Source organism: Moschus berezovskii, chromosome 10 (genome assembly GCF_049115385.1).
Source record: "Moschus berezovskii isolate FMDL1 chromosome 10, NW_MosBer_1.0, whole genome shotgun sequence".
Taxonomy (NCBI): domain Eukaryota; kingdom Metazoa; phylum Chordata; class Mammalia; order Artiodactyla; family Moschidae; genus Moschus; species Moschus berezovskii.
In genome coordinates, this window is record NC_142469.1 from 102,119,465 (window position 1) to 102,132,957 (window position 13,493).

General features: G+C 45.3%; 1 protein-coding gene across 5 annotated transcripts in view; it reads left to right on the forward strand.

Annotated features, from left to right (window-relative positions):
• SYTL3 (synaptotagmin like 3) overlaps positions 1–13,493 on the forward strand; it is a 100,034-nt gene that overhangs the window by 21,690 nt on the left and 64,851 nt on the right. The gene's annotated exons all lie outside the window — the stretch shown is intronic.

A 13,493-nucleotide genomic window follows, 5' to 3' on the forward strand; every position in this document is an offset into this window, starting at 1 on the left:
TGGGGACACACCAGTGGGATTTTTCTCACCCCCTAAATTGGGAGGATTGTGTTTATAAGTATCCTGATATTAATCTCCTTAAACTTCCCCTTGCTTTGCGAGGCTTAATGTATTTCAATCACTCATTCAAAGGCAGGTTGTTCAACCAGATTGCCTTGCTCCTAAGCACCCCTCTCTGAAACAGCATGTCATGTCACATCCACAGGTCAGAGTCACCTCCAAACATATCAAGTTTCCCTAGTCTGTCAAAGCCAGCACCCTTCAGGCTTTTCTTAGCTTGAGAGGGAAAGAGAAAGAATTCCTGTGAGCCAGCCCTGGCTGCACTTGTGCTCAAGCAGGTCCTGGGCTCTTGAGAGAGGAGGGAAGGTCCTAAGACCCTCTCCAGTTAACCATATGTACTGGGTTGATAAACACTGTGTCACAAGGTAGTAAATTCTTCAGCACTTCTTTTAGTGGTTAAAGTGAGTAAAGTGAAGTTGCTCAGTCGTGTCTGACTCTTTGCAACCCCATGGACTGTAGCTTACCAGACTCCTCTGTCCATGGGACTGGAGTGGGTTGCCATTTCCTTCTCCAGAGGATCTTCCCGACCCAGGGATTGAACCCGGGTCTCCTGCATTGTAGGCAGACGCTTTATCATCTGAGCCACCAGGGAAGTCTCAAAGTGAAAGTGAAAGTCACTCAGTCGTGTCCGACTCTTTGCGATCCCATGGACTATACAGTCCATGGAATTCTCCAGGCCAGAATACTGGAGTGGGTAGCCTTTCCCTTCTTCAGGGGATCTTCCCAATGCAAGGGTCGAACCCAGGTCTCCCGCATTGCAGGCAGGTTCTTTACCAGCTGAGCCACAAGGGAAGCCCCTTTAGTGGTTAACTGGAAACTAAAAATCAAAATAGGAGGACAGGGGCTGAGGCAACCTCCCAGGAAGGAGGCCCTGTTGAAATCTCCACCCTGGAGAGCACCGTGCCCCAGGGCATTGTAACTGAACCCCTCTAATCTCTTGAAGTGTGATTTCTGAAACCCCAGCTTCCTGGTGTCGAAATAAGGATGTTTTTCAAAATACGAGATAATTGCATTGCTCTGAGAGAAGTGAAGTAGGAAATCGTATGGCAAGAAAGCTAAGTAATTTATAACACCCCCGCTTCTCTTTGCTTCCTTTCTTGAAGCTCTCTACACTCTCTAGTTTTGTCCACTCTGGGCTGCTGTCCAGTCTTGGGGGTCAAACCAAAGAAAAGGCTTGGTGAAGTGTGAGAGTCTTTGACAGTCTTAACTGGGACCTGGACAGGTTTTCGACCCCAATCATTTTCCTCTCCCTGCTTCTTCTTCAGCCTGAAACCCATCCCTCAAGAAGTGGATTTGTTGTGGGAACCGGAGGAAAACATAGGTTTTAAAATCAAGCAAAAAGAAAGTGTAGGGTAGCAGTTTTAAAGAAAGCAAAACCAGTGTTTAGACTGCTGCAGTCAGTGCAGAGGGCCTGTGAGCAGTGCTGGCCTTGGGCTTGGGCTGAGGGTCCAGGAGACAACTGAGGGTTCTGCCTGCGGGGCAGGTTTTGTGCTGAGGACCCGTGAGGGCTCAGGGGAGGGAGAGGGGAGGGAGGACTAAACTGGCTCAAGGTGACTTCCCAGAGCACCCAGGTGGGAGCATTTCTGGAAGATGGTCAGGATTAGAGAGGGAAATGAACACAGTCAGGGACAAGGAATACCATGGGGATGAGTGCTGACTCAAAGTATTGGAGTTTCAGCTTCAACATCAGTCTTTCCAATGAATATTTAGGATTGATTTCCTTTAGGATTGACTGGTTTGATCTCCTTGCAGTCCAAGGGACTCTCGAGTCTTCTCCAACACCGCAGTTCAAAAGCATCAATTCTCCAGCGCTCAGGTTTCTTTATGGTCCAACTCTCACATCCATGGATGCTTAGTCACTTCAGTCCTGTCCGACTCTTTGCTGCCCCATGGACTGTAGCCCACCAGACTTCTCCATCCGTGGCATTCTCCAGGCAAGAATACTGGAGTGGGTTGCCATTTCCTTCTCCACACATCCATACGTGACTACTGGAATAACCATAGCTTTGACTTAACGGACCTTTGTTGGCAAGGTAATGTCTCTGCTTTAAAATATGCTGTCTAGTTTGGAGATAGCTTTTCATCCAAGGAGCAAGTGCTTTTTAATTTCATGGCTGCAGTCACCATCTGCAGTGATTTTGGAGCCCCAAAATATAGTCTCTCACTATTTCCATTGTTTCCCCATCAATTTCCCATGAAGTGATGGGACCAGATGCCATGATCTTAGTTTTCTGAATATTGAGCTTTAAGCCAACTTTTTCACTCTCCTCTTTCACTTTCATCAAGAGTCTCTTTAGTTCCTCTTTACTTTCTGCCATAAGGGTGGTGTCATCTGCATATCTGAGGTCATTGATATTTCTTCTGGCAATCTTAATTCCAGCTTGAGCTTCATCCAGCCCGGCATTTTGCATGATGTACTCTGCATGGAAATTAAATAAGCAGGGTGACAATATACAGCCTTGACGTACTCCTTTCCCAATTTGGAACCAGTCTGTTGTTTCATGTTTGGTTCTAACTGTTGCTTCTTGACCTGCATACAGATTTCTCAGGAGGCAGGTCAGGTGGTCTGGTATTCCCATCTCTTCTAAGAATTTTCCACAGCTTGTTGTGATCCACACAATCAAAGGCTTTGGTGTAGTCAGTAAAGCAGAAGTAGATGTTTTTCTGGAACTCTCTTGCTTTCCTGATGAGCCAAAGGATGTTGGCAATTTGATCTCTGGTTCCTCTGCCTTTCTAAATCCAGCTTGAACATCTGGAAGTTCACGGTTCACGTACTGTTGAAACCTGGCTTGGAGAATTTTGAGCATTACTTTGCTAGCACGTGAGATGAGTGCAATTGTGTGGTAGTTTGAGCATTCTTTGGCATTGCCTTTCTTTGGGATTGGAATGAAGACTGACCTTTTCCAGTCTTGTGACCACTGTTGAGTTTTCCAAATTGAATGCAGCAGTTTCACAGCATCATCTTTCAGGATTTGAAATAGCTCAACTGGAATTCCATCACCTCCACTAGCTTTGTTCATAGTGATGCTTTCTAAGGCCCACTTGACTTCACATTCCAGGATGTCTGGCTCTAGGTGAGTGATCACACCATTGTAGTTATCTGGGTTGTGAAGATCTAGTTTGTATAGTTCTTCTGTGTATTCTGGCCACCTCTTCTTAGTATCTTCTACTTCTGTTAGGTCCATACCATTTCTGTCCTTTATTGTGCCCATCTTTGCATAAAAAGTTCCCTTGGTATCTCTAATTTTCTCGAAGAGATCTCTAGTCTTTTCCATTTTATTGTTTTCATCTATTTCTTTGCATTGATCACTGAGGAAGGCTTTCTTATCTCTCCTTGCTGTTCTTTGGAACTCTACATTCATGTGGGTATAGCTTTCCTTTTCTCCTTTGCCTTTAGCTTCTCTTCTTGTCTCAGCTATTTGTAGGGCCTCCTACAGCCATTTTGCCTTTTTGCATTTCTTTTTCTTGCATATGCTTTTTATCCACTGGCCAAATGAGGGTACGAATGACTTAATAGTCTTTGAAGCCTTCTGTTATCAAACATACAGTAAAAAAGTGGGAATTTGTGGAGTACTTTTTGAAAAGTTTATTTTGTGCTTACTAAAGGGAATATTTACACAATAGTTTGAATGTCATTCCTTTTGTTGAAGTTGCCATTTCTCCTACGGTCAGACATGCAGATCTTCCTTCAAAAAACCTTTTTGCAATGAGTAAGCTTCCTGTATCCTTAAGATCAGACTTGAAGTTGTCACTCACTGAGTTCAGCTGAACCTTTTCACCCTACAGGAAGGTCAGTGCCAGGAGGCCGTTTTTCCAGGCTGACACCCGATGTGCTGGTGAAGTGCTGCCTTGATTAGAGCTCTGGGCTGAAATGTAGCTGACAGTTATGGACACTGTGGGTGGAGGGCTACCAGACAGGTCTGTGGGCCCTTTCCGGTCATGTGTTCGTAGGAATTTCCACAATAACAGACCCATATCCGTAGATCAGACCAAGAGTACATTCCAGTGCCAAATAGACGTCTTGGGTAGATTTTTTTATTTCAGATGATTCTACTCCTGCACTGTTTCATGAATGCAGATATCTCTGAGATCCTGATTTCCCAATTTGGAGTTTCTTTGTTTTGATTCATTTTCAGTCTTTAAAGTGTCTCTTCAAAGATTTTTCTTCTCAGACTAGCATGTGGGTGGTGGGTGTTTTAAGTCATTGCCTATCTAAGGATGCCTTAGATAGCCTTTCCTCATGAGTAAGGACTTCCCTGGGTTTTATTCATCTTTTAAACTATTTTGTTTTTGGGTGTAGCTGATTAACAAACACTGTGGTGGCAGTTTCAGATGACGAACCAGACATTCAGATCTGTCCACTCTCCACCAGACTCCCCTCCCGTCCAGGCTGCCAGACAACTTTGAGCAGAGTTCCATGTGCTATACAGTCGGTCGTTGTCGGCTATCCATTTTCAACATAGAAGTAGGACTTCACTGGGTTTTAAAGTCTCAGGTCCCAACTTTCCATCTCTAAGTTCATTGAATGTGTTATCGTGGTCCTTTGGAATCTACTGTGCAGACGCCCTGCAGACTAGCTCTATTTCTCTTTGTTGATCATCTGGATTTTAGGTACTAGAAGCATGTTGGGTTTTTCCGAGTCCTTGTAATTGAAAGCAGCTTCTAGTATCTTCCTGGGTCTGAGTCTCTTGACACTGATCTTCATGGAATAAGGAGATTTCCCCGGAGCTGGCTGTGCCTTGGATCTGCTTGTTGTTATTATTTTTAACTGTGGAGAAATACACATAAAATTTACCATTATAGCTATGGCTAAGTGTACAGCAGATTTAGAAAACTCAGCAGTGGCCACAGGACTGGAAAAGGTCAGTTTTCATTCCAATCCCAAAGAAAGGCAATGCCAAAGAATGCTCAAACCAGCGCACAATTGCACTCATCTCACACGCTAGTAAAGTCGTGCTCAAAATTCTCCAAGCCAGGCTTCAGCAATATGCGAACCGTGAACACCCAGACAGTCAAGCTGGTTTTACAAAAGGCAGAGGAACCAGAGATCAAATTGCCAACATCTGCTGGATCATGGAGAAAGCAAGAGAGTTCCAGAAAAACATCTATTTCTGCTTCATTGACTATGCCAAAGCCTTTGACTGTGTGGATCACAATAAACTGTGGAAAATTCTGAAAGAGATGGGAATACCAGACCACCTGACCTGCCTCTTGAGAAACCTGTATGCAGGTCAGGAAGCAACAGTTAGAACTGGCCATGGAACAACAGACTGGTTCCAAATAGGAAAAGGAGTACGTCAAGGTTGTATATTGTCACCCTGCTTATTTAACTTATATGCAGAGTACATCATGAGGAACGCTGGTCTGGAAGAAGCACAAGCTGGAATCAAGATTGCTGGGAGAAATATCAATAACCTCAGATATGCAGATGACACCACCCTTAAGGCAGAAAGTGAAGAGGAACTCAAAAGCCTCTTGATGAAAGTGAAAGAGGAGAGTGAAAAGGTTGGCTTGAAGCTCAACATTCAGAAAACAAAGATCATGGCATCTGGTCCCATCACTTCATGGGAAATAGATGGGGAAACAGTGTCAGACTTTATTTTTTTGGGCTCCAAAATCACTGCGGATGCTGATTGCAGCCAGGAAATTAAAAGACGCTTACTCCTTGGAAGGAAAGTTATGACCAACCTAGATAACATATTAAAAAGCAGAGATATTACTTTGCCAACAAAGGTCCGTCTAGTCAAGGCAATGGTTTTTCCAGTGGTCATGTATGGGTGTGAGAGTTGGACTGGGAAGAAGACTGATCACCTGAGAATTGATGCTTTTGAACTGTGGTGTTGGAGAAGACTCTTGAGAGTCCCTTGGACTACAAGGAGGTCCAACCAGTCCATTCTAGAGGAGATCAATCCTGGGTGTTCATTGGAAGGGCTGATGCTAAAGCTGAAACTGCAATACTTTGGCCACCTCATGCGACGAGTTGACTCACTGGAAAAGACTCTGATGCTGGGAAGGATTGGGGGCGGGAGGAGAAGGGGACGACAGAGAATGAGATGGCTGGATAGCATCACTGACTCGACAGACATCAGTTTGAGTGAACTCCGGGAGTTGGTGATGGACAGGGAGGCCTGGCGTGCTGTGATTCAAGGGGTCGTGGAGAGTCGGACACGACTGAGTGACTGAACTGAACTGAAGTGTACAGTTTAGTGGCATGTGAAACTGTGGGTTATCATTAGTCAAACCCACTTCATCAGTCTTCACTCACCCAGGTCGTCCAGGAGGCTTGCATACCCACCGTTATCTTTTTAAAATTTGATTTGTTGCTGTTCTGGGTCCTGCTTGCTGCACGTGGCCTTTCTCTAGTTGCAGTGAGCAGGGGTCTGCTCCTCATCGTGGTGCATGGACTTCTCATTGCGGTGGCTTCTCTTATTGTGCACAGGCTCTAGGGTACACGGGCTTCAGCCGCTGTGGCACAGGGGCTTAGTTTCTCCGTGGCAAGTGGGATCTTCCCAGACCAGGGATAGAATCCTGTGTTCCCCACATTGGCAGGTGGATTCTTATCCCCTGTGCCACCAGGGAAGGCCCTCGGTTATTTCTTAAATTTCAATTATGGCTGTGCTGCGTCTTCCTTGTTGCGCGTGGGTCTTTCTCTGATTTCAGCACGCCCTCCATTCTTGTCTTAAACAGCGAGATGTTCGCCAAGTGAGCTGTTTTTTCCAGGAACTGGGAGTCAGCGGCCTCTGGTTTGAGCTTAAATGGCTAAGATTGGATAGGCCCACCGACCAGCCAGCTGCGCATGTGTGAGGGTCCTCCCCGTGACCTTTTGAGGTCAGAGGACAAAAACTCCACCCCCATACTGTGGTGAGCGCCTCCATCTTCCCAGGAGCAGAGGCCTGGAGCCCAGCTACGCCTGCGCACAGTGGCCATGGCCCACCTTTTTCCAGTCGCCCTTCCCCACGCTCTGTACGCCCAGACTGCCCTGCCCCTTTAGTCTTCATCCCATCAGTACTTCAAACCCCTTGCCGTCTGGGAGGTGGATCTGAGGCCTGCTCCCTCTCTCTGCACTTGGCTGCCTTGCAAATAGACCCTTGCTTTGCTGCAAACTTCAGCGCCTCAGCTTACTGCACGTCGGGCAAACCAACCTGATAATACCCGTGTGTTATTGTACAGCCATCAGCACCTTCTACTTCCAGGCTTTTTCATCTTGCACAACTGAAACTCTGTTCCATTCAACAGCTCCCTAGTCTTCCCTCCCTCCCCTGCCCCAGCTCCTCTGCCCGCATCCTTTTTCTGTCTCTCTGACCCCCCTGGGCCCCTCACACAGGTGGAATCATGCAGTGCTTGTCTCTCTGTGTCTGGCTCATTTCACTTAGCACGCAGTTTTCAGGGTTCATCCGTGCTGCAGCACCCTGCAGGAGTCCTTCCTTCTTAAGGCTGCCCTCACATTCTTGAGCATCTATGTATCACATCTTGTTCGTCCGTTCATCTGCTGATGATGCTTGGGTTGCTTCTCCTCTTTAGCTGTTGTGAATAGTGGGTGTGCAAACATCTCTTTGAGACCCTGCTTTCAGTTCTTTGAGGTGTAGTCCCAGAAGTGGGACTGCTGAGTCATGTGGTATTTCTGTGTTTCATTTTTTGAGGCCCACCGTACAGTCTCCAACAGCTGAGCCAGTTCCCATTCCCACCAACAGTGCGCAGGGGTTCCAGTTTCTTCACTTGTTGTCTTCTGGGTTTTTTTATTTGTTTTTGTTTTTTATCATGGTAGTTACTAATGGGTATGAGGTGGGGGTTTGCTGGTGTTTTGACTCAGTAACATTTTCTTTGGTCAGCCCTGATTATTCTTTAATTCTGCTTGCCCTGGCGTATTTGGGGAATAACTTAGGATGGCCTTGGTCTCTCTCTTCCCTTTGTATACCTTATCCTTCAGCGTTTACTTTCTTTTTCGTTCGTGTTCTGGGAAGGCATCCTTACTGAGTCAGCATCATTGATTCAACTCTCCAGATTCTCAATTCTGCTCTTTCCTGTGGGTAAAACAGCTTGTTCTGTGTTTGTATTGTTGTTTTCTAAATCTTCCTTGATTCTAGTGTGTTGTATCTTGTTGGCTTATTTTTCATAGAAAAGAAGAAAAGAGTTAGTCTCTCAGTCATGTTCGACTCTTTGCAACCCACAGACTGTAGCCCACCAGGCTCCTCTGTCCATGGAAATCTCCAAGCAAGAATACTGGAGTGGGTTGCCATTCCCTTCTCCAGGGGATCATCCCAACCCAGGGATCGAACCCAGATGTCCTGCATAGCTGGCAGATTCTTTACCATCTGAGCCACCAGTGAAGTCCCCTTTTTCATAAGAGGCAGGTCTTACTTAAATGCCTTTGAAGACAACTGCTTTCTAAAGCTTTCCTTGGTTCCCGCAGTGATGTACCTTGAGTAGCCATTCCTGGTCTGCAGGACTCTTTCTCCTGCCTGGGGCCTTTTGTCAGAGGTTCTGCGTTGTCTTCAAACCACCAGGTTGAGGGTTTACCAACAGAGCCCTTGCTCCTTGTCTTTGTGGAGCGGTGGTGGAGCCAATTCTTAGATCTGTAGGGAAGACAGGGTGGTACACAGTGCTTAACCTGGTTTCTGTTTTCAAGGCTTTAAGGGGTGCAGCACTGTCCAGCTGCAGTAGAATTATTTCATTGACTAGTTTTCTGATGTAACAAACCAGGAACTAAAAACTCATTGCTAACAGGCAGCAAAGAGCCCTCAGGCTTTATTTTGTTGTCCCCAGTTCAGTTCAGTTCAGTCACTCAGTCATGTCCGACTCTTTGCGACCCCATGAATCACAGCACACAGGCCTCCCTGTCCATCACCATATCCCAGAGTTCACTCAAACTCATGTCCATCGAATCAGTGATGCCATCCAGCCATCTCATCCTCTGTCGTCCCCTTCTCCTCCGGCCCCCAATCCCTCCCAGCATCAGGGTCTTTTCCAACGAGTCAACTCTTCGCATGAGGTGGCCAAAATATTGGAGTTTCACCTTTAGCATCAGTCCTTCCAATGAACACCCAGGACTGATCTCCTTTAGAATGGACTGGTCGGATCTCCTTGCAGTCCCAGGGACTCTGAAGAGTCTTCTCCAACACCACAGTTCAAAAGCATCAATTCTTCAGTGATCAGCTTTCTTCACAGTCCAACTCTCACATCCATACATGGCCACTGAAAAAACCATAGCCTCGATTAGACGGACCTTTGTTGGCAAAGTATTATCTCTGCTTTTTAATATGTTATCTAGGTTGGTCATAACTTTCCTTCCAAGGAGTAAGCGTCTTTTAATTTCCTGGCTGCAATCAGCATCCGCAGTGATTTTGGAGCCCAAAAAAATAAAGTCTGACACTGTTTCCCCATCTATTTCCCATGAAGTGATGGGACCAGATGCCATGATCTTAGTTTTCTGAACGTTGAGCTTCAAGCCAACCTTTTCACTCTCCTCTTTCACTTTCATCAAGAGGCTTTTGAGTTACTCTTCACTTTCTGCCATAAGGGTAGTGTCATCTGCATATCTGAGATTATTGATATTTCTCCCAGTAATCTTGATTCCAGCTTGTGCTTCTTCCAGCCCAGCGTTCCTCATGATGTACTCTGCATATAAGTTAAATAAGCAAGGTGACAATATATAGCCTTGACGTACTCCTTTTTCTATTTGGAACCAGTCTGTTGTTCCATGGCCAGTTCTAACTGTTGCTTCCTGACCTGCATACAGGTTTCTCAAGAGGCAGGTCAGGTGGTCTGGTATTCCCATCTCTTTCAGAATTTTCCACAGTTTATTGTGATCCACACAGTCAAAGGCTTTGGCATAGTCAATGAAGCAGAAATAGATGTTTTTCTGGAACTCTCTTGCTTTCTCCATGATCCAGCAGATGTTGGCAATTTGATCTCTGGTTCCTCTGCCTTTTCTAAAACCAGCTTGAACATCTGGGAGTTCATGGTTCGCATATTGCTGAAGCCTGGCTTGGAGAATTTTGAGCATGACTTTACTAGCGTGTGAGATGAGTGCAATTGTGCGGTAGTTTGAGCATTCTTTGGCATTGCCTTTCTTTGGGATTGGAATGAAAACTGACCTTTTCCAGTCCTGTGGCCACTGCTGAGTTTTCCAAATTTGCTGGCATATTGAGTGCAGCACTTTCACAGCATCATCTTTCAGGATTTGAAATAGCTCAACTGGCATTCCATCACCTCCACTAGCTTTGTTCATAGTGATGCTTTCTAAGGCCCACTTGACTTCACATTCCAAAATGTCTGGCTCTAGGTGAGTGATCACACCATCATGGTTATCTGGGTCATGAAGATCTTTTTTGTACAGTTCTGTGTATTCTTGCCACCTCTTCTTAGTATCTTCTGCTTCTGTTAGGTCCGTACCATTTCTGTCCTTTATCGAGCCCATCTTTGCATGAAATGTTCCCTTGGTATCTCTGATTTTCCTGAAGAGATCTCTGCTGGTGCTGCTGGTACTGCTGCTGCTGAGTCGCTTCAGTCATGTCCGACTCTGTCAACCCCATAGACGGCAGCCCACAAGGCTCTGCCGTCCCTGGGATTCTCCAGGCAAGAACACTGGAGTGGGTTGCCATTTCCTTCTCCAATGCATGAAAGTAAAAAGTGAAAGTGAAATCGCTCAGTCGTGTCCAACTCTTAACGACCCCATGGACTGCAGCCTACAAGGCTCCTCCATCCATGGGATTTGCCAGGCAAGAGTACTGGAGTGGGTTGCCATTGCCTTCTCTAGTCTTTCCTGTTCTGTTGTTTTCCTCTATTTCTTTGCATTGATCACTGAGGAAGGCTTTCTTATCTCTCCTTGCTATTCTTTGGAACTCTGCATTCAGATGCTTATATCTTTCCTTTTCTCCTTTGCTTTTCGCTTCTCTTCTTTTCACAGCTATTTGTAAGGCCTCCTCAGACAGCCATTTTGCTTTTTTGCATTTCTTTTCCATGGGGATGGTCTTGGTCCCTGTCTCCTGTACAATGTCACGAACCTCCATCCATGGTTCATCAGGCACTCTATCTATCAGATCTAGACCCTTAAATCTATTTCTCACTTCCACTGTATAATCATAAGGGATTTGATTTAGGTCATATCTGAATGGCCTAGTGGTTTTCCCTACTTTCTTCAATTTCAGTCTGAATTTGGCAATGAGGAGTTCATGATCTGAGCCACAGTTGCCATAGTCAGTGTCTAATATTTACCCTTTTACTGCCTTAAAGTGGGGCATGGGTCCTCCAGCTCACCATAGCGCCGACCCCGCCCTCTTGTCTCATCTCTCACCCTCTCTCTTTGTCTAGTTTCTGCTTGGTGCGTGACCTTGTGACCCCTGCCCCCACACTTTCAGAAAGCGTGACAAACGTCAGGCCTCGGTGCCGCTGGGGCGCCATCTGTGTTGGTCCCATCTTATCCCTTCCGTTCTCAGGGTGCTGCCTGCAGGGGTGGGGATGTTCGTTTATTCACCAGTCCACACGTTTATTCACCGGCCCCACCGTGTCTCTAAGTTGTGCTCGAAGCTGTGGCTGCAGCACTGAATTTAACACAGAGGGGACCTGCCTCCGCTCAGCAGCCAAGTAGAGTTATTCCTGTTTTGCAGGAAACGATGGTAGCCACTTGATTAGAATCGTTCCTTTATCTTATCTTGATTCCGACTTCTCTCCTAGTTACCTAGGATTTAATCACAACGATCAGTCTTTTTTCCTGTAAGAACATTGTAATCAGATCAACTGAGCTGGTTGGTGGAAAGGAAAAAAAAAAACCTCATTATTTTGTTTTGTGACTAAAACTGCCTTAGATATAAGATTATTTGAAGTAATTAAAATTTTTTTTTCAACTGTATGGGTGCATAAGACCATTTTAGCTGGGAATTACCAAGTGGTTGGACAAGCTAGTACAAAGAAATTAAGTTGATGCTTGGTTTTACATTATGTGGCTTCTTCGTTCAGAGTTTTTGTAGCTCGTCTGTCTGATAAGCCACCAAGACTTTCTTGAAGCTTCCTTGCCATCAGGGTGCTGGTTAGAGAGCAGGTCTGCGTGGGAGGGGTGTGTCATAAGGCATTGGAAGAATCCTGGCATGCAGACGAATTTTCTACCTCTTGTTCGCTGAATGGTGGAAATACATTTAGCAATTTCTGGGGACATCATGCTGACTTCTCTTGGAATATAATGCACGGATGTGACAGCTTACCGACCTGCAGGTGCAAGTAATTTGAATGCAAAGTAAAAGTGCCCTCTGGCAGGCCTGTTTGGCTCACTGCTTGCTAATAGTGATAAGGTCAAACTATCTTTCCGTTAGGGTCCTCCGTTCATCGCATTATTGAACATTTGCATGCTAGAATTTGCAAAGTGCTTTTCAACAGTTTTTTTTGCTAATGAAATGACAGCATTAGTGGAGTTCAAGGCTATGAAAATGGGTGCTGGAACCTCCAGCAGTTTATTAAAAGCAGTACCATGTGCTTGGCATTTATAATTATAGTGATCCCCCTGCAGAGTGAGTGGAAAGTCAGACACAGAATTCTCATATGTCTCTGATTCTAGACTTTTTGTTCCCTCCACCACCCCTGGATTTTGCTTTCTGAGATGTATTTATCAATTGACTGAAAGAGTTTTAAAGAGGCAAGTTGTGATTCTGACAGAGAAATTTAAAGCTGTTAATCTCTTGCTGGGCTCTGAAAATGTTCCAAGAAGTTTTCATAGCCAAATTCTGATCGAGTCACTGGGGAGAAATTCCTTTGGTTCCTGTGAGTCAGGCTACCCTGAGTTGGCCCTAATGAAGACAGAGATATAGCAAGATCTGCTCACCTCTGCCTTAGACAGTAAGACCCATAAATGGTCCTCCTTATAAAGCCTAGGATTTGTGTGGACAGGAAGCCCATTACAAAAGCTACTAGGGAATAATTGTTCATGAAACAGCGGATTCTGCAGAAAGTGTGGAGATAGGGCTGCATCTAGTTCTCAAAGGAAATAGCCTCAAACGCAAGAAGTGCTTATCATTGTACGGTTTAGGACTGTGGTACTTCTATCCTTCCATTCTTTAGTCACAGATAAGCCCAAGAGACCTGTGGGCTTGTGTCCAAATCTATCCCTGCCAAGGAAGCTCATGCTTGAATTTCACAAGTAATCTAAGAGGATTAGTTGGTTGCATCAGATGCCTAGCACTAGAAGATACTAATATTTTACTTTATCTGCTTCTTGTATAGGTTCTGAAACCAGGGCTAGAGGAAGACTTTTTAATAAAATGTTGTAAAATGTAATAAAATAAAAATGTTTATTCAGGCATTTTCACCTTTCTCTCCTCTGTCCCCTCAGCTGTTCTTCCTTTTTTCGTGACTGTGTGTCTACAGGTGTGTTTACTCCTCATGGCAGCTTGTGTCTGGCTGGCTCAGCTGCCTATGGAGTCATGGACTGGGTTGCTGCAGAAATC